The sequence below is a fragment of the Neodiprion lecontei genome, chromosome 6 (genome assembly GCF_021901455.1).
Source record: "Neodiprion lecontei isolate iyNeoLeco1 chromosome 6, iyNeoLeco1.1, whole genome shotgun sequence".
Lineage (NCBI taxonomy): Eukaryota > Metazoa > Arthropoda > Insecta > Hymenoptera > Diprionidae > Neodiprion > Neodiprion lecontei.
Genome location: NC_060265.1, coordinates 19,407,219 through 19,433,884, shown reverse-complemented (window position 1 = coordinate 19,433,884; position 26,666 = coordinate 19,407,219). Strand labels below are relative to the sequence as shown.

The 26,666-nt window shown below is 42.2% G+C and overlaps 1 protein-coding gene across 1 annotated transcript in view; it reads right to left on the bottom strand.

The window, feature by feature from the left end:
- The window catches only part of LOC107220635 (igLON family member 5), an 89,400-nt gene extending 63,573 nt beyond the window's left edge, over positions 1-25,827 (bottom strand). The window contains exon 1 of the mRNA XM_015659305.2: positions 25,787-25,827. The gene's annotated coding sequence lies outside the window, so the exon portion shown is untranslated. The remainder of the gene's footprint in view (positions 1-25,786) is intronic.
- Positions 25,828-26,666: the final 839 nt, after the last annotated feature.

The window sequence follows — 26,666 nt, the reverse complement described above, 5'->3', positions numbered from 1 at the left end:
ATATCCTATCAACGATTATACCCTCCGCTTATCGAGTGGTTCATGGACTCCAGGCGAGGCCATAAATCCGCCCTTCTCCTCTCGCCCGATTCGAAGAAGAGACGGAAAAGGAAAAAGGATACGAGGAAACTGTATTACAGGTACACATCGCAAATTACCGAGAACGGGAAAAACGTAGGAACGATTTGAGTTCGAATGCAGCTGCAGCACTTTGCGCCGAACTGCAGGTATGGACTCTGAATTAACAATCAGGGTCAGGTACGGCTGAGCAGGATGTTCGCGAGGCGCGTTTCGCCCGGAAAGAAAATATGTAGGTATCAAAAGTTGGATGCATATTTCCTCGAGCAGACGCGCGGCTCTGCAGCCTCGGATACTTTGCTAGTCGTTTGACGTTCAGAATTTTAAATTTACAATTTACTTAGCAGGATCAGGTGTGTCTATGTATTATATGTGTGTAATACATGTGTATGTATGTTCGCACCGGTAAGTCTCTGCGGCACCGTTTCTGACTTGAGAATTTCAGCCTCTGTATAGTCGAAGCTTCTTCATAGGCGAAGTTGCCTCGTAGTTTTGAATTGAACCCTTTTTATTTGGGTGAAGGATAGAGGTTGAGGTTTTCTTGAATAAAAAAAACTCTCGCGTTTGAGCCATCGAATTATGAATGTTTATTGGCTCTTGTGGGAAAAGCCTTGCGGCATAAAAACCCACGAAGTATGAACGTGTATTTTGTAAACGTATAAAAGTATGTGTCGATTGTGTATATGAATGTGTATATGCCGATTACAGCCCGTTTGGCTCGCGCCACCGCGATCTCGAGTTCGTTTCGTATTGTGATTTTTGTTTTATTCGATTCGATCGAATTTCGTATGATTTGCGTGTATGGGCACTCGGTCCCGTGTAGAATGAGAGACACTCGGGCCGTACTCATCTACCTTACTCCGTAGAGCGAACGTGTATGAATGATTGGTGTTGGTAGTACACCAAGAGCGCTCGGGCTCGTTGTATGATGGAAGGGTGCAAGACCCTTGGTATGCGTGTATGGGCACTCGGTCCCGTGTAGAATGAGAGACACTCGGGCCGTACTCATCTACCTTACTCCGAGGAGCGAACGATACGAGAGGATATTTGGGCCTCTCGTCTTTTGGTTGTGTTACGAGAGAACGCACGGCGTCACTCACGATCGTCACTAGACGGACGACTTAACTCGACTGTTTTAAAAAAAATGCGTGATGCGCGCTCGCCTCCTCATCTACGCGAGATTTGGCATCCCTGCGGAGACGAATCGTTCGAGCGCGGCTCGCACTCGAGATTGCAATGACACGGGCACAAAACGACGCTCAGGCACTGAACACCCTCCCCCCGTTGGGAGTGCTAACGAACAAAATTATGCAAATAGTAGTACATGTCATTAACCTTATTATAACTGATCCTTTTACAGCGATTACCTTAAGTCTAAAGTTGATATTTTATGCATAGAGTAAATAATTAATTGGAATATGACCTTGAAGAAATATCCTTGGCTTACATCTACATAGTATATTGACTGAATCTTGCGTAAGTATGAATCGAAAACTCGAATTTGAAAAATTAGAAAGAATCAATTGTAAATTTCAACTGAGAAGAGTTCGAAAATTATCGTTTTCGTTGAATTCTCCCGATAATCTCAAGCGCTTATGGGCAAAGCGCAAATCGATCTCGTGTTGCGTTTGTAGAGTCCTCGAGTCGTTTTTACGGTGACCACCCTGACTACGCCATCGTCTCCAGGATGTAGTTCCACCACTCGACCCAGTCGCCACTGCATACATGGTTGGTTCTTGTCAATCAATAGGACTACCGTGTCCAGCGCGATATTTTTGGTCGGATTTATCCATTTCTGTCTCTTTTGTAACTCGCTCAAATATTCGAGTTGCCACCGGCGCCAGAATTCTTGTCGTGTCTTAGTGATTAGTTGCCACGAGGATATTCGGTTGTCTGGAACAAGCGAAAGATCATTTTCCGGCAGCATTGTGAGCGGTCTTCCAACAAGAAAGTGCGCGGGGGTTAAAGCAATTGGATCGTTTGGATCTGTGGAAATAGGGCACAATGGGCGCGAATTGAGAATGCCCTCAATCTCGATTGCTAGAGTAGTCAATTCTTCGTACGTAAACAAAAAATCGCACATGACGCGTTTAAGATGGTGTTTACACGACTTTACAGCCGCCTCCCATATACCCCCGAAATGAGGTGAGAGGGGCGGATTGAAATGCCACTCAATTTTTCTGGTCGACGTAAATTCGTACAGTTGAGAACGGAAGTCTTCGGACTCTCTGACAGCGTAAAATTCACGAAGTTGACTGTTCGCGCCGACGAAATTCGTCCCATTGTCCGAATAGATATGGCCCGGAATGCCCCGACGACTGACAAATCGTCGTAAAGCCGCTATGAACGCGTCTGTTGACAGATCGCTTGCGATCTCGATATGAATAGCTTTAGTCGACATGCAAATAAATACGCAGCCGTAGACTTTAATGCTGCTCCGATTCCGATGTTTCTTTTCTTTTGCGAGTATCGGACCGAAATAATCTACTCCCGTGTGGTAGAACGGCGGTGCATTGTCTACTCTAGATTTTGGCAAATCGGCCATCTTGTACGTCTCTGGTTTAGCCCGAAACCGGATGCATCGCACGCAACGTCGCACGACTTTACGTATTTGATTTCTGCCGTCTAGTATCCAGAATCTTTGCCGGATACTATATAATGTCGATTGGATCCCAGTGTGAAAGAATTTTTCGTGCGTGTGACGAATCAAAAGGTCGGTTACGTGATGTCGCGACGGAAGAAGGATCGGATTTCTTTGATCGAGCGAGATATCGGCCTTATTTATACGACCACCGACGCGAATCAAGCCTCTCTCGTCGACTCGCGGATTCAGAGATCCGAGTTTTGCGCATTTCACCCTTTCTTCGGATAAAAGACGATCGATTTCGTCTTGAAAGTGCGCTTGTTGGATTAATCGAATAACGCGATACTCTGCCTCCTCAATTTCCTTGATTGTTAAAGCGCCCTTGACATTATTGTTGGGTGAGAAACGTAAGCAGTACGCGACGACACGAATCAATCGTGTGTATGACGAGAAATTTTTGAAAATTTCTTCCGATTGCGATTGCGAGAACATGCACAATGATTTTTTAATCCCCGGTAAATCCTTCTGAGGCGTTACCGCGACTTGCGGCCAAACGGATTCGGGCTGAGTTAGCCACGCAGGCCCCCGAAGCCACGAGTCGTTATTTAAAAATTCCCGTGGAAATTGACCTCGCGATAACGCGTCTGCCGGATTCTGATCAGTCCGGATGTGCCGCCACTCCGCGTCTTTACTGACTTCCTGTATCTCTGCGACGCGATGTGCCTCAAACACCTTTAGGACGCTCGGATGTTTGTTTAGCCATTGTAAAACTATTGTCGAGTCTGACCAGAAAATTGTCTTGTCCACGCGAAAGCTCGTTACCTCGAGGACTTCGCGATATAAGCGAGCAAGTGTCAAAGCGCCGCAGAGTTCGAGTCGAGGGATGGTTTGATCTTTTAGCGGAGCCACCCGTCCCTTTGAGCAGAAAAGTCTTACGCGAATTTCGCCGTCCTGCTCGCAAGAGCGCACGTATATACAAGCTCCGTAACCCGTCTGACTCGCGTCGCAAAATCCGTGAATCTGGATATCGATTGGGTTATTTGTCGAAACGTATCGGTCAATCTTTAAATTGTTGATTAATGACAGTTGTTCCGCGAACGATCGCCATGCGGAATCTAACGCGCTGGGTACGGACTCGTCCCATGTAGTTTTTGCTTTCCAGCATCGTTGCATAATCACTTTCGAGGTGAGAATCACCGGACCGAGTAAACCGAGGGGGTCGAAAATTTTCACGATTTCTGATAAGATATATCGTTTTGTGACCTTCTCGGAGGGCTCGATACGTTTCACCGTATAAAGGAAGTCGTCATTCCGCGCGTTCCATGATATACCGAGTGTTTTGTGCACAGGATTTTCGTCTGTCAGAAAATCGATATCTGCGGTTTTTTTGCTCAAATTATTTAGGGCCTGCGGGTGATTTGACGCCCATTGTCGAATGTCGAATCCGCCACGCTTCAATATTTCGATCACTTCGTCCCGAATTTGTACGATTTCCTCAAAGGTGTTTGCCCCTGATAACAAATCGTCGACGTATAAGTCGCGCGTTAAAACCTCGGCCCCCTTAGGATAATCCGCGCTCTCATCGCTTGCAAGTTTTTGTACGGTTCGTATCGCAAGAAACGGAGCCGACGACACGCCGAACGTTACGGTGTTTAGTTCGAATACGCGAATTCTTTCCTGTTGGAGCCAGAAAACTCGTTGGTACCGACGATCGCTGGGGGCGATCCAAATTTGTCGGTACATTTTCGCGATGTCCGCGGTAATCACAAATTTATAACTGCGAAATCGTAAAAGATGCTCGATTAGTTTCAATTGAATAGTCGGGCCGACCATCAGCGTATCGTTAAGCGACACTCCCATGCTTGTTTTGGCGGACGCATCGAAGACAACTCGGGTCTTCGTCGTAGCGCTTGTCGCCTTTATGACCGCGTGGTGTGGGAGATAATAACCGGGTAGCGATTCGTCGACAACGAGTGACATATGGCCTAGTTCTATGTACTCATTCATAACGCGATGATATTCCGCTTTAAGGACCGGGTCCGCGTTAAGCCTTTTTTGCAAGCCAGCAAATCGTCGCAAAGCCATAGATCGCGAATCACCGAGGTCTCGATCGGCGCTGCGGAACGGCAGACGAACGACGTACCGTCCCGACGGTTCGCGAGTGACGTTTCGAATGAAATGAGTTTCGCAGCTTGTATTTTCTGATAATTTTCTTTGACCAGCGTTTGCATCATCGAGCAACCAGAATTTTTCGATTGTTTCCTTTAATTCGGTTAGTTGGCACGACGTTCGTTTCCCGACCGTCGTGTTTGATTTTCCGCCGGCAACGGCCCAGCCGAGCTGAGTTTTCTGTAAGACGAGATCGCAGCCGTCGCGGGACAAATCACATTGTCCGATCGATAATAATGACAACGTTGTCCCTGACCCGATGAGGATGTCGATCCTTCCAGGCAAATGGAATTGCGGATCGGCCAATTTTACATTCCGCGGTAAGTCGATTGATTCGCGAGGAAAGATTTCGTTCGGTACGTTATCAGCTATTTTCGGTATGACCAGAAACGTGAGAGTTTTGTTGAAATTATCGTGTATCGAATAAAATGTACATTCGACCGCGCCTTTAGAAATTGTATTTGCGTCGTCGATCATTCCTACCGCGATCGTGCACGCGCGTATCGGTAGTTTCAATTCTCTCACAAGATCCTCCGTGATAAAATGCGCTGTCGCACAAGTGTCTAATAAAGCGCGACGTTTTAGGTATTGACCGCGTGAGTCTTTGACGTGTATTTGAGCGCTCAGCATCAACTGCGACTGTAACGCCCTTGACGTGAAGCTGTATGTAATCATTTTGCTACATGTTAAATTTACCTTTGTTGTCGACTTAGGTGTATCCGATGGTATCGTTTCTTGGGTCGCATGGGTGGATGCAGCAGGAGATTCGTTGTGCAAAAGAGTGTGGTGAAACCTGGAGCAGTTTTTGCAATGCGTTGAAGTGCATTTGCCGCGGTGCGAGCGCAGGCAATTTTTGCAGAGCGATGAACTCTTGACGAAATTCCACCGTTGATGAACCGTCATTTTTTGAAATTCGCGACACTGGTATATGGGATGACTCTCCCGTTTGCACACTACGCACTTTGCTGACGTGCCTATCGCTAACGTACGCGCGCCATTTTCTCCGCGTCGTGTCTTGATTCCGCTTTGATCTTTATAATTCGGAAGCGGTCGTTTGTAATTGGTCTCTGTTTTGGAACGCGATACATCTTGTTCGAGCGTATATAAACGAAACGCGGTCTCGGAGACGAATTTGTAAATTTGCTCGAGCGTTGGCGAGGTGTCGAGATTGAGCGTCTCTTCCCACTTCACCCGAATATTGTTGGGTAACGCGCGCTCGATTATCCGGACTAATAAGTGTTCATCTGGTATCACGTCCAATGACGCGAGCATGTTCACGTGTTGGCGCATGTCGTCGACGAGTCGCGCTAAATCTTTATGTGTCGCCTTTTTTACCGCGGGCAACTCGAGGATCGCGTCGAGATGTTTTACTATCAAAATTCGAGTCTTGTCATACGAATCTAGAAGTAACTTCCATGCCGTCCCGTAATTTTCTTCGCTCACGTTGTAAATGAGAATTTTATTTAACGCGTCACCCTCTAGGCAATTTTTTAGATACAAGAATTTTTGTAATTTCGTTATGTCTTCGCGAGAGTCGATCATTGTCAAAAATGTATTTTTAAACGATAGCCACTTTTCGATGTTGCCGTCGAACCTTGGGAGGTCGGCGACCGGCAATTTAAGTCGACGCGTGCCGTCGATCGGCAGCGACGTCACGTTTGCTACACCGGGATGTTGTGGTGCTGTCGATGATAAATCTGTCTCGATTTTAGTTATGATCGCGTAGAATCGATCTTGCAACTCGTCGAAGTCATCGACGTTGTCACCGTCTCCGTCGGTTAATAATGCGAGTTCATCGTGTAATTCCTCGTATGTTCGAAATTGTTCTTTTACACGATCCGCCCGCATTTTTATGTTCGCGGGTTCAAAATCCGCGTCCTCCGTGAGTCGCTTAAGTTTGGTAATGTTCGCCTTTAAAGTCGCACGCTTTTGATTAATAAACTTTACGCGGGCAGCCATTTTACTGAGCTTGTGCGTACAAATATTTGAGATCTTCGAGAAAAAACAGGATACGACGTCTATGCGTTCGATGTCGAAGCTGGACTGATTTTCAAGGGTCGGCTCTAAGCCTCTCCCCGTGCAGCGCGTATCTTTTCGAAAACGCGCGCGAACTCGTCCGTCTTTCACCGTATAAGATCAAGAGAGCGAGCGCGGCCCGCGTCAAGTGTAAACAAACCTCCCCGTGCGACGGTTATCTTTCAACGCCTAGATATCGAGACTCTCATAACAGAAAACGAGACCTATGTTTTATACACGTGATCGTCGGATATATGCATGCTACGTTCTTCACACAAAGCGTGCGTTGGACCGAAATGTGTTTTCGACTACGTCGAACGTTATGAACTATAGAAAGACGTATAACGCCAGAAAAAGTGTATAATACGATATTAAGAATCTTGTACCGTTTGTGTACTTATCTTTTTGTAGATGATGATCGTTTTCCATCGATGGCGAACTGGGGGGTGACGAGTTTGGAGACGATGGCTGGCTAGTCGAAGAGTGGCACGATTTATTGAATACGATGCACGTTTGCACCTTTTTCTTCTTGTCCTCTATGCGGGCGTGTGTTCGTATCCCACTTCTGACACCAAATTTGTATAGTCGAAGCTTCTTCATAGGCGAAGTTGCCTCGTAGTTTTGAATTGAACCCTTTTTATTTGGGTGAAGGATAGAGGTTGAGGTTTTCTTGAATAAAAAAAACTCTCGCGTTTGAGCCATCGAATTATGAATGTTTATTGGCTCTTGTGGGAAAAGCCTTGCGGCATAAAAACCCACGAAGTATGAACGTGTATTTTGTAAACGTATAAAAGTATGTGTCGATTGTGTATATGAATGTGTATATGCCGATTACAGCCCGTTTGGCTCGCGCCACCGCGATCTCGAGTTCGTTTCGTATTGTGATTTTTGTTTTATTCGATTCGATCGAATTTCGTATGATTTGCGTGTATGGGCACTCGGTCCCGTGTAGAATGAGAGACACTCGGGCCGTACTCATCTACCTTACTCCGTAGAGCGAACGTGTATGAATGATTGGTGTTGGTAGTACACCAAGAGCGCTCGGGCTCGTTGTATGATGGAAGGGTGCAAGACCCTTGGTATGCGTGTATGGGCACTCGGTCCCGTGTAGAATGAGAGACACTCGGGCCGTACTCATCTACCTTACTCCGAGGAGCGAACGATACGAGAGGATATTTGGGCCTCTCGTCTTTTGGTTGTGTTACGAGAGAACGCACGGCGTCACTCACGATCGTCACTAGACGGACGACTTAACTCGACTGTTTTAAAAAAAATGCGTGATGCGCGCTCGCCTCCTCATCTACGCGAGATTTGGCATCCCTGCGGAGACGAATCGTTCGAGCGCGGCTCGCACTCGAGATTGCAATGACACGGGCACAAAACGACGCTCAGGCACTGAACAGCCTCGTACGCCAAAACCAGTTCTGTATACAGAATCTTGAAGAGATACGAGGGTGAAATGAGTGAACCTTGAAGGAAAATGAAATAAGTAAAAATGAAAGAGCCAGAAGCGTGTTTCTGGATGCCGGAGGCGTCGTTCGTATCACTAAAGAATTACGGGATACGGTAGAGAATAATTCAAACGTGGTCGAATCAGTATTTTCCCCCATTTGTCGGAAAGATCTTCTCGAAGAAATGCTTCGGGTATGAAAACTTTTCGTAGTCAGAGTTCAGCTGTTCGTCATCAAAGTTCAATTAGATTCTTTACGTCTACAGGATTAAAAATAAAAAAAAGAACGAGTCCGCAAGTAGTATACGTTAGAAAATAATCTCGGAAATTCTTTTTACATGAATTTCAAGAAGCGCTCTTGATAAACTTTCGCAATGCCGTTCGTGTAACTTTCTTTCTTTTTTTCGCCCGATGGTAAAAGAATCACGCTCTTGGAAAGAATTTTCATTACTTCGCGAGTATTCAAGAATTTTCGTCTTAATTTACCGCCGGTCAAACCTGCGTCTGCTTGATCGGAAACAAAGCTCGTAACACAACTCGGGATCGTTGTAAAATGACGTTAAATTTTTCAATCCTCTTTTTGATTCCAAAACGCTCGCCGAAATCTACCTTTGAATCAATAACCGGTGCGTGATTCGAGGACACACAACCGTACTCACGTAATTCCGATCGCGCGGGGTCTCGGAGATACGAGAGAAACGATAACTCAAACCATGGCCAGGAACAGCAGGTTCGTTTCATTAGACGTGCCGAAGTGCGAGGAACCGGACTCGCACCTACGAGCACCTCGAGCCGGCGGAATCTTGCCGGATGAATTATTTATAGTGGATTTCCGGCCGCTGAGATCAAACACGGGGTGACGTTTCATTACAGTCTGTTCCGAACCACCGATTTCAAATATCCGTGATATGATCCCAAGAATGATAAGTCCGCTCGGCTCTTGTCACGTTCGTTAGTACGCCGTGGTCCCCGGACAATTTTCAAGACTGGAACACGGGAATAGAAGAGAGCTGATACAGGGTCCGTCACTTTTCCGGGATAGAACGACGGGGAACAACGAGGAGACAGGAAAAACGAATGACAAGACGAGGAGAAATGGGACTGCTTCCCTTGGGATTCGACGGTGAGTAATACGCCACGACCGAACCGTTTCTTGTAAGTCACGCTTCATAACGTTGATTAGTAACGTACGACTCATCCTGTTCACGGACTCCGAGGCTGGAACGTCACTTTTTTTAAAGTCCCGTAAACATTAATTTGACGTTGTATCTCTTCGATTGCTCGATTCGTAACCGAAATCCGACTTTGAAAAGGTCTTGGCCAGAAGTATTCGATACTTGGTACAGTTCACTGTCTGAAGATTAGCGTTTGCGTAGATCGAAGCATCGCTGTACCGTTTTTGGTCATAACCAGCTCAGGTTACACGCAATGAATATGGCCACGATTGGTACACTGAGAGAATTTTTTTGTTCCGGTTACCGCTCAGTCCTTAACTAATTTCATTTTTTACCACAATCGAAAAATATAGTTCTAGGTAGAAAATGAAAATTAGTTTTCTAGCTGTTACCGGAAAGTCTAGTATCCGTTACTATTCTTTCTCATTACGATCACTGTTACTATATTTTCTTGTAACTGTTGCGAAAATTTAATGCTTGTGCGACGATAAATTGACTTTAAAGCCTTGTTTAACTAAAAAAGTAGAGTAAACCTCAAAAACTGATTTTGCGTTGCAATGACCGAAAAAGGATCGACAATAGCGCAAAATGGTTACGCGTACCTCGTTTTTCGTAATTCCAACAATATTCTAACAATTTCTATAACGATACATGTTTTACTGAATTTTTCTAGTTACTGTAACAAATGAAATTTTTCTCAGTGTGGTAAAGTGATCAAAACCGTTACATCTATCCCAGCTGAAACTGTAATGCAGGAGGCGAAAGAATTTCTGTAACGTTAAAAGTACCCCATAGCATTGTCCATTGGCTGAAGAATACAGCAGTTCTGGGAAGCTGAGTACTTGTACTGCACTTATGGCTCAAAGTATGATGACTACTTCCGCGTCACAAAAATATAATAATCGAGTTTGACGATAATGGACGTCATTAATCCGAAGTCCGTTTTCCGATTTCCTGTCGTTTCTTGAAACTGCCTATTCATTCCTCCCACTTCTCGTCCCTGTGAACGAGTTATTGTTCGAACGAGTGGTCTTTTCATCGGATATTCTCCGGGGTTTTTACGATAGGCCAGATGGCCGCTTTTGTTTCGCGAATTATTGTAATCACTCGTTACGTACTTGGTTGCGATCAATGAAACTGTGAGTATAAATACGCGTCTGCAATTGCAACTACTTTTTTGCGGTTGTGTTTTTTTTTTTTGGTTGGATTCAAAGTGGCAAAAGTGCGTCCGGTCCAGATGATCGAGAAACTGTTTTTCGTAGTCTCTGTACAACGTGTACCGTAACTCCCAGATCGTCAGCCCAATAGTCGTGATGTGCATGCAAAATGAGGATGGTAAAGTCTAAGTGAAAGTTTTCCAGCGCGCGTATTGGATGAAGCTACGATGCAGCAAAGCTGCAAGCTGTATTCAACGAATTGGGGCCTACATTTTCCTGACCGCTGATTGAATCGAAATTTAAAGACCCGGGATTTTCGTAGTCGATAATTACGAACTCGAACTTAAAGCTTGGATCCATTATGGTTCCAACTGAAATACAGGAAATTACTGGATTTGGACGAAACTTGGTACCTGAGTGTTTCTGAAGGCATTAATTACAAATTTGAATTAAGAATCTAAGATTTTAAAATGGTAGGCTCTCTAGATCCACTATTTTGCACTTTTGGATTTCAATTTTATGCCCGTAATCAGCCTTCTCAAAAAACTCTGAAGTAGCAAGTTTCATCGAAATCAAGTAATTCCAATTTCCAAATTTTGAGTCTATTAAAGATGAGAAAAAATGCCTGCCTCAAATGAGCATGTAAATAGCCAGCGTTTTTGCAATATTATGCAAGCTTCGTCAACGTGTACGTTAAAGAAGTTTTACTTCCACTTGATTATCACAAGTCGCCCTGCATATGATGATACAATCCTCTACACAAGGTTCAAAGCCTCGCAGGGGCTTCTAATATAATCAAGTCTACCCAACGCCAGGTAAGTTTGTTACATCACTATGACCGCGAGGCAAGGATACTTGAAATTAGTAGTAACGAGTCTTCGGCGATTACGCGACATACTCGCCAACTTTCGAAATTCAAACGAAGGAGAAAACAGTCGTTAAAACAGGAAACGCCAAGAGATAATACTGGGGCGTGAGTCTGGCTAGACAAAGAGTAGTTGAAGGAAGGAAGTGAGGTAGAAATGGGTGGTTAATAAAACGGAAATAAAAAGGAATTTCATTGCGGTGGTTACGGGGCGGAAATGTAGCTGGAAATGAGACTCCTGCGGGGAAGGAGCACAATATGTTTCATCCCCCGTACCGTTTTGTACTGTCATCGACGTCGGAGCCACGGTGCCAGCCTTCTCGAAGGGTCCGCCGGTCTCGCACCCCTGCAGACCTCGGGTTTCTTCTCTAGGAAAATGCGATGAGTCACGGGCACCGCCTGGAGTAAAAGTTCTCATCCGTTATCAGCGGGGCAATAAAACTCTGCCCCCCCCCCCCCCTCCCCCCCCTATACCCCCTGTGTCTCATAGACACGAGTTCCCCTCGCTCGGCCATCTTTCGGGGCTCTGGCATCTGCTGCTGTCGATGGCTGGTATCTTGGGGGACGGAGGGATGACGATCCGGGATTACGACTAAGGTCAGAATCAAATTCCGGAAATACTTGAGACGCGATCGCGGAGCGCGAACAATTTCCAAATTTCTTTCACCAGCGGTCGGAGCCTGACATGTTTTTGACGTTGGGCTCGGGCGCGAGGTTCAAAATCGAGTTCGAGGAGCTCGTTATAATTATGTAGCTTGCAAAATAACGAGTACTACTATCAGACGAAGATGAGATTATTGATTGAGGTAAAATGAAAGATACGGCTCCTCAAGCAATTATCTCTATACGTAATGTGGTATGAATAGATAACCATAAGAACGGGAGATTCTTAATACACTTAAAAAAAAAAAAAAAAAATAAAACTAATGTTGATTGAAGGAAATGTCTTTTTGCGGACGTCAGAAAAAGATATGTTGTTACTGGGAATAATTTTTTGTCGAGGTAACGAGGGTGATTTAATGGTCTTGACGGTTGTTCTTTTTTTTTGAAATAACGAAAAATCTGGTGATATCAAGTGAAATGTAATTAAGGGTGGTGAAATATGTTTTTCTGAAGCAAATCCTTTCGCTCATTGATAGTAAATTGCGAGAAGTTTCTTTCAGAGGAACGTTTTTGTTGCACAATTTACGTTCGCAAAATTCACTTCTGCGTTTCGAGTCCTGTTGACGTCACCTTATACGATTCAGTAAGCTGTTTATCTTATCTTCTCTACCGTAAAAAAATATCAAGATGAACAGCAGATTTAGCTACGTGAAAATGAAGACTAGAAAACGTAACTCACACTATCTCCGTAAGAATAAAAGATGAGGTGAATATATCCGAGGTGATTATACTGGATAAAATCACCCCGATAACGCGCAACCTTGATTATTTGAGCATGAGAATATGATATTTTCTCCCGAATTCAGCCCTGCAGCCCCATTGTATTCCCCGTTTGTATTGTATTTTGTCCGGTCGAATTATAGCGCCTTGAATATTGTAATCGTGGAAGCGTGTTATCAGCGCGTCGTATAAATCGCGGTTCTTTTGTGCGGGACAGGATGCATGTTGGTAAAACGCACCGCTTTCACGTCAACGTTAATCACAGCCGTTCAATCATCCTTACGTGTGCACATAATACCTACCGGCTGCAGATAAAAATTTTTGACGCGCATTGATCAGGGCGTGTCATGTCCTCGGAAAAGGGGGGCGATATGCGTTATCGGAGATTATATTACACTGCGGATAAACAGTCGACGGGACATTGGAACAACGACCACTTTCGACCCACGACTCGCGTGTCGATCCCTCTTCGAATGTAACTGAATGAAGGTAAAATCACGGAAATATGTTACTTTTGTATTCACAGGTACGTTAACCTTGTCGATACAACCGAATGACTTTTTAGCTGTCACCAAAGGTCGGCAATTTTCTATATTTATATTTTTACATCAATTACGTGGCGTTATTTGAATTATCGTCAATCCCTTTGTTCGGATTTTGATCGATGACGCGATTTTTCAAACTGTGCTTGTTCCAGCTGCAACAATCACGGTTCACCAATTTCACACTCACACTGAGAAAAATTTCATTTGCTACAGTGACTAGAAAAGTTCAGTAAAACATGTATCGTTAAAAAAACTGTTTGAATATTGTTGGAGTTACGAAAAACGAGGTACGCGTAACCATTTTGCGCTATTGTCGATCCTTTTTCGGTAATTGCAACGCAAAATTAGTTTTCGAGGTTTACTCTACTTTTTTAGTTAAACAAGGCTTCAACGTCAATTTATCGTCGCACAAGCATTAAATTTTCGCATCAGTTGCAAGAAAATATAGTAACAGTGATCGTAATGAGAAAGAATAGTAACGGATACTAGACTTTCCGGTAACAGCTAGAAAATTAATTTTCATTTTCTACCTAGAACTATATTTTCTCGATTGTGGTAAAAAATGAAAATAGTCAAAGACTGAGACTGATAACCGGAGTTAAAAATTTTTCTCAGTGCATGTTCGATAACTCCTGCTTGGAGTGCGGAGGGATGGTGGGGTAAATCCGTTCAGCGGGTTCACCCAAGTGATTTCTTATACTGTTTGTCAAAATCATTGGTCGATACACACAAATCTGTGCTTGCACTTTACCCTCACGCGTCTGGAGACGAGGGCTATCGATACACAAGGGTTGTCGGATGCGTTAAATGAAGATAATACCTTTTCTTTTATACTCGTAATGCGGGTTAGCCGATGGATTTCTTCAGACTGTAGACCGATTATTTTCATCGGATACAACACGGCGTCTTTAGCTTGCAAATAAATGATGACAATCGCTTCAGTGATAGAAGAGAAAAAATGAATGATTAAAACATTGTCGCAGTTGAAGATATAGGAATATTTATAATTTAATTCCGCGATTTCCCAGCGGAAACTATAATACGAGTTCTAAGGAGTAGCAACTTCAACTTATAGTTAGTGAAACTTTTGGTCCTCACGGAGAAGTGCATTAATCGGTATAATCTATACCTATAGAATCCCATACTGCAGGATAATTATGATAATAATTATTCAAATAAAAAACGGTGGATATTCTGTTCGAGGTTGTATAAGCACTGCGAGCAGCTGTTGAGAATTCAGCTGGCGGCAACAAAGATTGTACCGTAATCTTTACACCGTAGCCACTGAGCAATTTGAATAACGAGCTTGATTCTACACAAGTACAAAGTAATTGCTGTTATATTATACAAAAGCGGAAAAGTTTTAATTAGCCCCATAATATGTACCGATATTTTCTCGGATTGATGTTGAAACTCGTATATATATGTGATATGTATGTAGGTGCGTACCCGTAGTAGTTACACCCTCCGTTGACTTTTCTTAAAGATCACACAGCGAGTCCGAATCTCACAGCCGTGTTGCTCTTAGACATATTATACTGCGAATGAAAGTATACCTATTCAAAACGGAGAGCTAGCAATCGTTGGAAGTGAAACTCGAGCGCTTTGATATCTTAGCTTTGAGATTTGCTTGAAACTTGAAAAAAAACAAACAACAACAAATTGCTGGTCACGTCTTTGACGTACTAAAGTACAAAAGTAACATCGTACAATGGTCGATGCATAAAGGACGAATCTCCGTTATACATATATTTGTGTAAATTATTGTTGCCGAAAGGGCAATAGAAAAAAATAACATTGGTAATTACGCTTCGTAGATCTTTCGTATACACGATACATCTATCAGCAATCCGTATAAGGAAAGAATATCGTTCTTATTACGAATGGAACCAATTTCGCGGTGTCAAAAGGATACGACGAAATCAAATAAGTGGAAATAGAGAAAGTGAGACAGGAAGGGAGGAAAGAAATCCCGATACCGTGAAACGAAGGATTGTAAACGCATTTATCGATTCAACAAAATATGAGCTTTTCCTCGTGACTGTAATCAAAAATCAACCCTCGAGTTGTGCCTGTATATACTTATGTACACCTAATCGTCAATATTCATATGTATCAATGACTCAAAATATTTACAGACACAGGTAAATTCGTACGACCGATGCCTGACGGTGAAAACCGAAGTTCAAATGTTTGCGCCTTTGAAGTACAGGTTAATTTTTCTTTTTTTCCCGGAATGAAAGCCTTCAGTGGTTTCAGGGGGAGTAAACGAGGCGTCATTGGTGAAGAACAAACAAGAAGGATACACAAAAATGGAAGAATATAAATAAAGAGATAAGTTCGAGTCTTCGAAAATTTTTCAAAAATCTTCATCCTTCTCTAGAGCGTTGTAGTAAAAGTCCCTGGAAATTATTACCGCTGTCCAGGGCGATTTGAAACTGTTACAAATATCATCGATTACACGCGTAGTGGAATTTTCGCGGCTGTTGTGCATTCGGTGAGACTCCAGCGAAATGCGAAATTTCACGCAAATTCAAGGTACGGCTGTCCAATACCGATTCAGTAAATATTCCCTCGACAATTTCAACCAAAGTAAACCGAGCTTTTGGCCATAGGTTGTATAGGTATCACTATTTGTTAACCAAAATTTCACAATATTTAGTTTTAGCTACAAGTTTTGATAGAACGATATGTATACTATTTTACGCATAATTTTCGTTGTCGATAACGTTTCCGAATTTTTAAAACTGTTTTTACGCCATTCGGCGCTGTTGACATTGGCTAATTAAGTTGCGAGTTTGGCATACACATAATGGTGAGGTTGCCCTTAAAATCTGACTATTATTAGCTAATGGGCTCAGTATTTAGTGCGCGGTGAACATGCGTGGAAAATGTTTACACATCGTATCTCATGCCCGGGTAAACCTGGGGGTTAATGTTTGATGTGGTCCCGAATTGCGTGTTTAATATGTGGCATTTCAGCTCATTTCAACCGACGAAGGAAACTCATGACGGCGAATTTTTTTCAAAAATCGCCATATCGTATTATCACCGTAAAGGAGACATTTCTGCAAATTTCGTTTACTCGTAGTTTAAGGGGGGATGTAATGAAGATTTTTGATCTGTTTTTTTCATACAGTTTTGTCACCTGAAAATCAAAAACTCATCCATCCATAAGTAAGATTTGACTTGAAAGAAAGCAAATCATTATTTAATAACGGATTATTTAAATATTCTTAACTCCGAAACTAGAACTCTGGGCATATCCATTCTGGTCTTAAAATTTTTGTCTCCTAATGTCAAATGTTGTGTGGAAATTTGATCGGAATCGATTACGGCGCATTTTTTTTTTTTACAAATCTCCCCAAATTTTCCCTTAAATTACCAGTAAACGTGGAACACGGCAGGTTTGTCATTTGCAGATTTTACGTTAATTAGTGAGGAATGTTTCAAAAGTTCAAGATTGTAACAGTTGAATTTAGCCGCCAGAGAGACTACGGAACTCAGGATAGGTAGGTCCGTAGGGAGGGGGGCTTTCACCTAAGCGGTGATCGAGAAGTGTCAGCGAGAGACGACGAGGAGAATCGATCGAGAAGTGGAAGAGAGAGGACGGTTTCGAATCGATCGAGCGGGAAGCGGGAGACGACGGACGAGGAGATCGTCAGCAGCGTGCGCTCGCCAGCAAGAATTATCAAGAACCAAGAAAGACAACCGACGAAACAGTAAATGCATTCGGATTCCCGATGGAGGAAAGCCCACCACGAATGACGGACGAGGGAATACGAATTGGCCGCGCACGGAATTAGGGATCTGGAGAATATCCATAACAACGCTGATATGATAAGTTTTATCTACGTGCTGACCTGTCCTAGTTTATTTGTCATTTTTATAAGTATGACTTTTATGAAATTGTTGTCGTCCTAGATGTCTGCCGTCCCCATTTTATTTATACATTTATTTATTCTTTTTTGTTGATATTTATTCGCGTCTCTTCTTCGATTCTAATTTTAGCCATACTTGTCCTTGAATTATACCAACGTCCTAAATTTCGTTTAAAATAAAGATAATAAAAAAATCATAAAAGAAAATTGTTAACGGAAGCTTTTTTGTTCATTGCGAGGGGCTCCGCAATTGGAGCGAATCACCGTCTACACAAACCGCGAGAACGAAAAGTCCGTTACAAGATTAAGAAAAATATCAATTTTCATAAAATCATATTCCCGTATTTTTTTTTTCTTAGTTAATAGCTAATATTTACAAAAATATCTGGAATGCTCCACGTATAGTGAGTGATATAGTGGGTGAATCAAGTTCACAGTTATACATAGGCATAATGTGGTGTTACAGAGAAGTTTCGTAATGTACCACTTGTGCGGAAAAAGGCGAAGGGAAGACTGCGAGCTGTGGGCAAGAATTTAATCCTTATGCACACATCAGCGGAGGTAAAATGAACCAGGGACATTATGAACGCTAAACTAATATAAAGCGATCGGGAAAACCATTAGCAAGTTCTAGTAAAATGAGTTAGTTTTCTTTTTGTCAAAAGTACAGTTTACAAGCCAATCCCACCCTCGAAAGTTTCAAGGAAACGATTTCAATTACGCAGTGAACCGTTCGATAATCGACGACTCGAAGTTATGAGTCACTATACAGCACCATCAGCCCTTGTCCCGTTTCCCTTGTGGAAAATTCTACCATGGCGATAAATACGACCGAACACCTGGTACAACAGGAATTCGCTTTTATGGCCTCAATGATTTTCGGATCCTATATAAACTCCGCCGTCCTTCGACGCCGGCGCTTCAGACGCACCTGCTAGTCTCCACAAATTTTTAAACCCTTCGGTTCACCTCTGTCACTTAGCTCACCGCCTGTCAGATATGGCGTCTCCAATCACCGCGGCGCTCGACGCGACGATAAACCGAATTAAGGACGATTAAGCAGAGAAAAAGAAAAATGGAGCCTCCGCGATGTTTTACAAATTTGAAAATTTCATCAGAATTTCATCTGAATTATTTTTCAGGTCAAATTCGTAGGGACATTGAGGGACATTTACGAGTAACAGACTAAGCCAAGAAGAAAATAAAAAAGTTGTACCATAGTTCTCAAAACTGCTATCCAGTTGCGATACTTTAACCTCTGTAGTTTACTACATTACAGACGTTAAACCTGACCAACAGGGGGCGCTGGTATTCGCTGTGTACAGCGCTACTTGTGTTAAGCCAATGAAACTGATGTACATGTACCGTCTGTCTCTTCCTCTTTTCCTGTTACTTGTGAACCTCGCTGAAATGAAGATGTATTCGTGCTAAGGCTTTTATAAAAGATTATTGTGCAATTGTTAACAAAGTGTACCTGATTATTTATCCACCCGGCACCTGCGAGCATTCTTTACACAACCTCGAATTCTCAAAACAATATCGTCCTTCTTTCTCACTATCGTCTCCCTCGACTAGGGAGAAAAATCAGTTGTCGCAGAATCAATATCCTTATGTAAAAATAAGGGTAACTATCATCTCGCGAAGAGATTATAACCACGGACAGAGAAAATGTGGCGGTGACAGTATAAAACATGGGGACCAAAGTGAAGGTTGACTTTTATGGATCTCGTAGGTGATCAAAGCGTGTGGGAACGGCTTTTGCACCCACGTTTTCAACCTTACCCAACTATTGCACCAGACATGCTGCGACTGACAAGAACGTCGGACGTTGGATGTTATGCAGCCTGACGTCTTCCCTACTCTCCTAGCTTTCTCATCCAACGTCACTCTTAGTCCCCAGAGGATGATCTCTCGAGCATAAATTCAGCGTCAGAAGTTTATCTGAATATTACAGCACCAATTTTCCGATAAATGAAGAACCATGCAAGACAGTTTGCAAATCCTTCCCGGCTTATGCGACGAAGTCGGCAAAGCTGAGAAATGGGTCAAGCCGTGCACGGGATGGATTTTTTTCAACGAATGGCTGCGGTTCGTCAAACATGAATTATTTAATAAATGGATTTCGTGACGTCTGTGCAGTCTCATAATCTCGTCAACATTAGACAACAGCTGTTTGGACACTGACGGTTCCTTTATGAGACTTCGCATTTTATAATAAGCCACTGGATTCGCTGACTCGGAGGTTCAAGTCTTCTACAACGATCACGTTGAGAGTTGACTGATTCCCGTTGCACTGATCGTGAGTTGACTTGGATAAATTAGTTGGGAATTCCAAAGCACGCTGATACAGAATTTAATCGTCATTGAGCTGGGTGCAAAATTCCGTTGGATAACTTAAGCCGTTCTTCTTTCGACTCTACTCGTTGAATAATTAGTTTTTGATCAAATATGTTGAATGTTCGTTGAACGTGAGTACAAAGAAGTCGCTGATTCGAATGAAAATTTTTTCCGAGTCTAGAGATAATTTTAATATTGGATTTCAAAGGCTTTCGACTAAGACTGCGTAGCTGTATTGCTGAAGCATAATGTAACAACAGACGCCTTTACTTTGACTGCCCGAAGCTATGAGAAATACGACGTTTAAAGGATTCCGACTTTCACCCTGGATATGTACACTTAAAAAGAGTAGTAAACTCTTTCGAAAGAAGAGTACGAGAAAAAGTTGAGAAGAAGTAGATACTGCGTAATGAAAAACAGAAAAAAATAAATAAATAAATGAAAAGCTCTCCCGAGACTCGTCGGCCCGTGAAAATCGTTCCTCCAAAGGTAAATATGTATACGTAATACCTCTTCAACCTTTATTCCGGGTAAATGTGGAAGATGCAGCCTTTGCCCGTACCTTGATGGGGGCCGATCATCCATGTTTCCCCCGAAGGATTTACAGACACTGTTTACGAGTGAGCAAAAACCGAGAGTAAATAGTTGGTGAACCTCTTTTTCCCCCAACTCAGCGAGCTCATGGTCTCCGACTTCGGTGGTTGCTTCTATATTCATCCAGCTAAGAAGATTGATGTGCTTGTCTGGTGAGGTTCTTGATGGCGGGCGGGCGAGTGGTTAAAAAACGGAAGAAAACAAAGAGCTCGAATGATGTGCGAAAGAAAGGGAAGAGGAGCGAGAGGGAGAAAGAGTGAGAGAGAGAGAGACAGGGAGAGGGAGCCGAGGGGGAGCGAGGAAAACAAAGAGTACGAAAAAAGGCGAAGGGGCGATAATATATTCGGAGCATATATCGGGGGGATGGTGGTACCACTGGGAGGGTATTGAATGCATGGCATTCGCCAGAGTGACGCGGGGCCTGAGGAGAAACCCAGGCGCGAGATCATTGTTACACCAAGAAGCCACGTTTCTAAATTTTCAGACCAACCTGCCTGCGGGAAGGTTTCGGACTCCGGTGACTTCTAAACCATGATAAAAGACAACGACTTTGCAGGTTTTTACTCCCGTTTATAAAACGACGTTGCTACAGGGCCGAGCGATTTGCGTCTAAGGATAACGACGCGTGTTGTCAGACGTGTCAAATTCCTTTTTGGTTGAGGTTGGTTAGGTTTGGTGAACTTGGATACCTCGATGAAGCGCAGTCTTCATTCGTATTTAGATGGTAAATAGAACTGTTGCACACGGTATGAAAATTCAAAACGTCTGTAGGTTTGAGTAGCAGCAGTCGCTTCACTATTAGTTTCTACTTCAAAGTCCAATGGAGTTATTGCTGGATATAGTTTAACCATTTTTATCACCATTATGACGGTTTTAATGATTAACTTGACCTTAAATGGAGGTCGAGGACATTTTTCACTGTATTGTTCTTTCAGTGATGTAACGTTAACGTAACAACGTAACGGTGAATGAAAAATCACTGCTTTGCAACTATGGTATACAACTTCGAAGATGCAGTTTACTTTCTCAAATATAACTACGTTAATACTAATTAGGGTTCACGGAATTTCAGACAATCCTGAAGTAATTATAAAATAATGAGTCTTTAAAAAACGCATCGTCACATCAACGTTACGAACTTCAATCCCATGAACGACGAGGAAAAATACGACTTGACAAAGTCGTGATCATTAATTGGTGAACCAGAATAAATTTCACGGACTCTGAACTCTTTTTCACTCGGTAGGTCTATTTTTTTTTTTTTTTTTTTCGTTTTTCAGTGAACCCTGGCACTCGGTGTTCCTATTAGCACAGTTGTCAAGTTGTGCAGGAAGAAGAAGATGGCACTTAGACCGTAACGACATCTTGCCAACAAGTGGCTGTGTACATCGCTGTAACCAGATGCGGGACAAGTGCATCACTGACCGTGGCAAGGATGGCATGAGAAATGATTCACCGACTATTAGATACTTGAAAATTGTGTGTTCAGTTTTTTCACTTGATTATTTTTCGAGTATGTATCGGCATAGTGAGCATGGAAAGTTATAAGTTGGACTAAAGGTTTCAGGTATGGTTTTTTTTTTTACCGCGAACCAGTGCGAAGCAGAGTATTAATGACTGATACCGTTACCATTGAATTATTTTACTTTTCCTAACTATCAAGTTATCCTGTTTTTTTTTTATTTCCAGCCAGACGCGTTGTTATCGGAATATCTCGACTCGCAGTCTGGTTTCATTCCGCCTTTTCCCTCTCCCGCCTTCACTCGCAAATGGAATCCCTCCACACGTATATTCCAACAATAGTATCGAGCTGCAGAAGAATATTATATTATACTATACATAAGAATTGATGAACGACGCGAGCTGCGTAGAGAGGAACGTGTTCGTATAATAATCCACTGACTACGAGTACCTGTAAATATTTGAAAAAGAGAGGGAAGCAAAGGGCTCGATTTAACCAGTACCGACTTGAGCTTGCGTATTCTCATAACTCAACATCGCTGACAATTAAGTAAATAGGATCTGAAGTCCAGCTCTGTGATATAGGTACCAGGTAAAACTAGCTTTATCTTGGCCGGTTCGCCAAGGGTTCGAAGATTGATACATCAGGGCCTTCAACGTGAGAAAATGTAGACGGAGTTTGGTTAGAGGTAACGCATTCGCGCCGAGGGTCAGAAGGAAACAAAGGGCCAGGGAGAGAGGGTGGAAACAAAGAAACGGGATAAAAAGAGGTGAAAAAACACGACTAACACGGAGGGGAGGAATTGTTAGAACAACAGAATTCTGAGCGAGGAGGGTCGATGTGCATGTGCGCAGGTGCCGCATGCATACGTGTAGATGAGGATAAGAGGAAGAAAAGATAGAAATAAAACTGAGCGAAATATGGGAAGGGAAGGAAATTAAAAAGAAAATGATAACGATGGGATATAATACGTCGTACGCCAAGAGAGCTTTGCAATAACGAACCTATCGTCATCACTAAATTTTAGTGCTTTGTTCAGCGGGTAAACGTATACATATAGATGTCACGTATATCGTTGTGACTGGGCCAGACGGAGAGCAGATACAAATATGTGAAAGTGGCCAGGATATTTTCTCTGCTTGCAGGCAGAGTGAAATTTATGTTAATGCACTTCGTCAATTTCCGGGCTGCGTGAAGTCACTTCCGTATATAAGACTTTGCGCTGCTCTCTCGGCAACTTCTTTGTATAACAGGTAATTTCGTTTTATTTTTTCATTTTCCGGTGCACTTTGAAACACACGTGACGTCGAGAGTGTTCCAAGATTCCTAATTCTCAATTTTCATTCAATTTCAAAAGAACAAAATATTTATAAAATTTTCGTGGAAAGTCCCAGAGTGCGGAATACTGAATTACGCCAAAAAGACGTTTCAAGAATATTTTACATTCCGTTTTCTTTTTGTTTTTTTTTTACCTTGAAAAAATATGTCGCCCGACTTTTAGACTTTAAAAACGGGTCATGATACATCACTTGGACGGGTTTCAGTTTTGCGCTGTCTGCGATACCGTGGATTCGACAATATTCGTCTGCGAATTTCAATAGTACTAAGTCTCCGTCGATAAGTGTAACTTTTCTTTTTCTTCAAAGGCATCGAAAGGACGGTATTTTTTGTTTCTTTTTTTCTACAAGAACAGAAGACAAAAGCTCAAACTCTTTGATAACATACTTCAGGCTCCTCGCATTTTTTTCACGAACTTTTCTATCAGATACTGCAGGTTGATGGAAAATACATTGAAATTCGATTGAAGAACTCTTTGAAATGTTTTGACACTCGAAGTTCTCGTAACAATCTTGGGACTTTCATCGCACGCGAGAGCGGGGAAAATAAAAATAAAACTAGACAAGCGACGTCAATTCCCTCCTTCAATGTACGCTCGTTCAACGCAAAGTGGGCACGGTGAACGCACTTGATTTGTGCGTGGAAGAGAAATCCGCAGGGGGAATAGCGAATACTCGAGAGAATGGAGAAACGATTTCGGGGAAAGCTCGCTACTCGTGCGGTTGAAATTTCGGCTTCTGGAAGAGACATTTTCCCTTATTCTTTTCGTTTGATACGTTTTCAATTATGGCCATATGCGGGATGCGTAATATGGCGATACCCAAACTAGACGCGAACGTTGATTACGATTGGCAATTAGCGAGGATTAGGGCTCGTTCACTGAGAAAAATTTCATTTGTTATAGTAACTAGAAAAATTCAGTAAAACAGGTATGGTTAAAAAAAAAACTGTTTCAATATTGTTGGAGTTACGAAAAACGAGGTACGCCTAACCATTTTGCGCTACCGTCGATCCTTTTTTGGTAATTGCAACGCAAAATCAATTTTTTCGGTTTTCTGTACTTTTTTAGTTAAACGAGGCTTTAACATCACAATTTATTGTTGCATAAGCATTGAATTTTCGCAACAGGTACAAGAAAATATAGCAACAGTTATCGTAATGAGAAGTAATAGTAACGGATACTAGACTTTCCGGTAACAGCTAGAAAACTAACTTTCATTTTGTACCTATAACTATATTTTTCGATTGTGGTAAAAAATGAAAATAGTCAAGGACTGAGCGGTAACCGGAACTAAAAATTTCTCTCAGTGTTTGAAGAACCGTGACTAATAAAGAACAAAACGTTGTCTTTATAAGGTGCCGGCAAGTTCGCATAAAAAATGGAAAACGAAAATGCACGAAGACCAGAAATTCTCACAGAGATTTGGATCGATTTGGGACAGAATAAGAAACAGGCGGATAAACCTTCTCGCGTCGTTTCGCGTGGGTCTTATTGGGTCTTTTTAGGACTTACAACGTCCTTCCAAGTTAAGCCGGCAATCACAGCTCGGAAATTGTCTTTCTCTTCACAGATCAGACGGCAAAGACTCACTTTAGATGGATTTGACGCCTTGACTGCCGAAAATTTAGCCCCGAGAACTATAAAACTTTTTTGTGCAAATATCTTCTCGACTGTTGCTGAATTTTCTCCTGTTTCTTGAATATTTCAAGAACTATCTTTCTTGTATTTGACTGTGTCGATTTTCGCCGGGAAAAATGCGCACTACATTAACGAATTTTCAAGTTTTACCATCCAAGATTTATATCTTTGATTTTTCAACATTTACTCACTTCATTTCAGTTTTCCTTCCACTCCAAATGTTCATAAATTTTTCAGAAGGTAAAAGCTTAAGATCATTTGAAGAGATGGAATATGGTTAAACCTATAACTTTTTTTAAGCGTGTTTTCAATTCCCACGAACATTTTTTTTTCTTTTGCAGAAAACTGAATTATCAAAGTCTAATGATGCAACAGTTGAACGGATTGCCTTGAAATTTTTCATGCTTTTTTTTTCGTCGCACAAAATCATTTTTCACTTTAAAATGATGATTATTATTACGGATGACTCGATGGTTGAACATTCCGATTTCACACGACCTTAATCAGTTTTAAGAAATTCTAGGTACACCTATTTAGTAAACGTAACATTAACTAAGGATCGAGCCTTTAAAATAATATATGCATGCCGCATGACACCGTTGATGATTATCGTTTCTAAAGCGGACAAACTGTTTATTTTCATTCTCAAGAACAGAACTTTCTTTAGAAAAACGAACAGTCCTTATTTCTACATTTATACTATAATAATAAATACAACTACATTCGCTCGTTTTGCGGTAAAACATAAATTCCGCAACACACGCTCTGGTCGTTGTTATTACTATTATTATCATTATTATTTATGGTATTGTTATTATCAGTTTCCGGGGACTCGGTCAATAGAGGAATACTGAACGAGGAAAAAGGATATCGGTGGTGTTAAAGTCGGATTTTTTGCGCATTTCACGTTGTATCGCATTTTAAAGGGGTAACCTCGAAAGTATTGGGGCGAGAAAATCGAATCGATTTACGACACGGTGCGCCAAATGCGTCATGTGTGTCTGTCTGTCCGCTTGATATACTACCGTTTTAGTCAAACGACTAGGTAGATTTGTAACAAATGTATCGAGACGGAGATGATCAATATCATTCGTTTGTATGTAATATCCGTACCTTTTGATGTAGCAATGCGTAGGTCACCGATATAGTTTTAAAGCACCATAGAATTTTGAACCCTGACTTTCGTCGGTTAGTTTCTGAAAAAAAAGCGTCGAGCTTTTAGACTTGAAGTAAAATTGCTCAGTTCATATTCAGAATGTATAATGATCTGTGAAATGAGTAATGAATAATTGATGGCCGTGCTGTAAGATTTTACTTTAGGCGTGAAACCAAGTGGAAAATTTTTTTTCGATAATCGCAGTTACGACATTATGTCATTAAAAATTTCGGTAACCCAGAAGCTTTATACCCGATAAATTCTTCATACATGAATAAATAATCGTTATACCTATAACGTTGTCAGAGAGATCAATAATGGTAATTCTCATATTATTCTGTCCTATCGCGTTGGCTTCCATCGATACCACGACAGCTCCGAGTGTACTTTTCTTTTTCATCCTTTTGGGATCAGGGTTGCAAACACGTGCATAAAACTTGCCGGTAGCCAGCTCGCGAAATCGGAAGCGCAATCCTATTTCACCTTGGCAGCTAGCTGAAAGATTTCGAATCGGGCGTAACGCCAAAAGCTCGTCGGAGCCGGATTACGGAGATTCGAAAGTTCGGATGAAAGCAAGATGTTATAAGGCGTGTAGGTAAAGCGGAAGCGTGAGATTTTCATGGACCGTTCAATGCCTCAGCCTCCTCCTCGTGGAGAATGACACGGACCAGCCAGCAGTAAAATATTGAGTGTGTGAGAGGCGTTTGGTAGAAGAAGAATGATCGAGGAGCAGGAAACTTGAGGTGTGGATGTTCGATCAGCAAATTGGACAAGTTGACCCGAGGGTCGAAGAAAGGCGAAGAAAGGCGAAATAAGACAAGAAGCGAAGAATTTCGA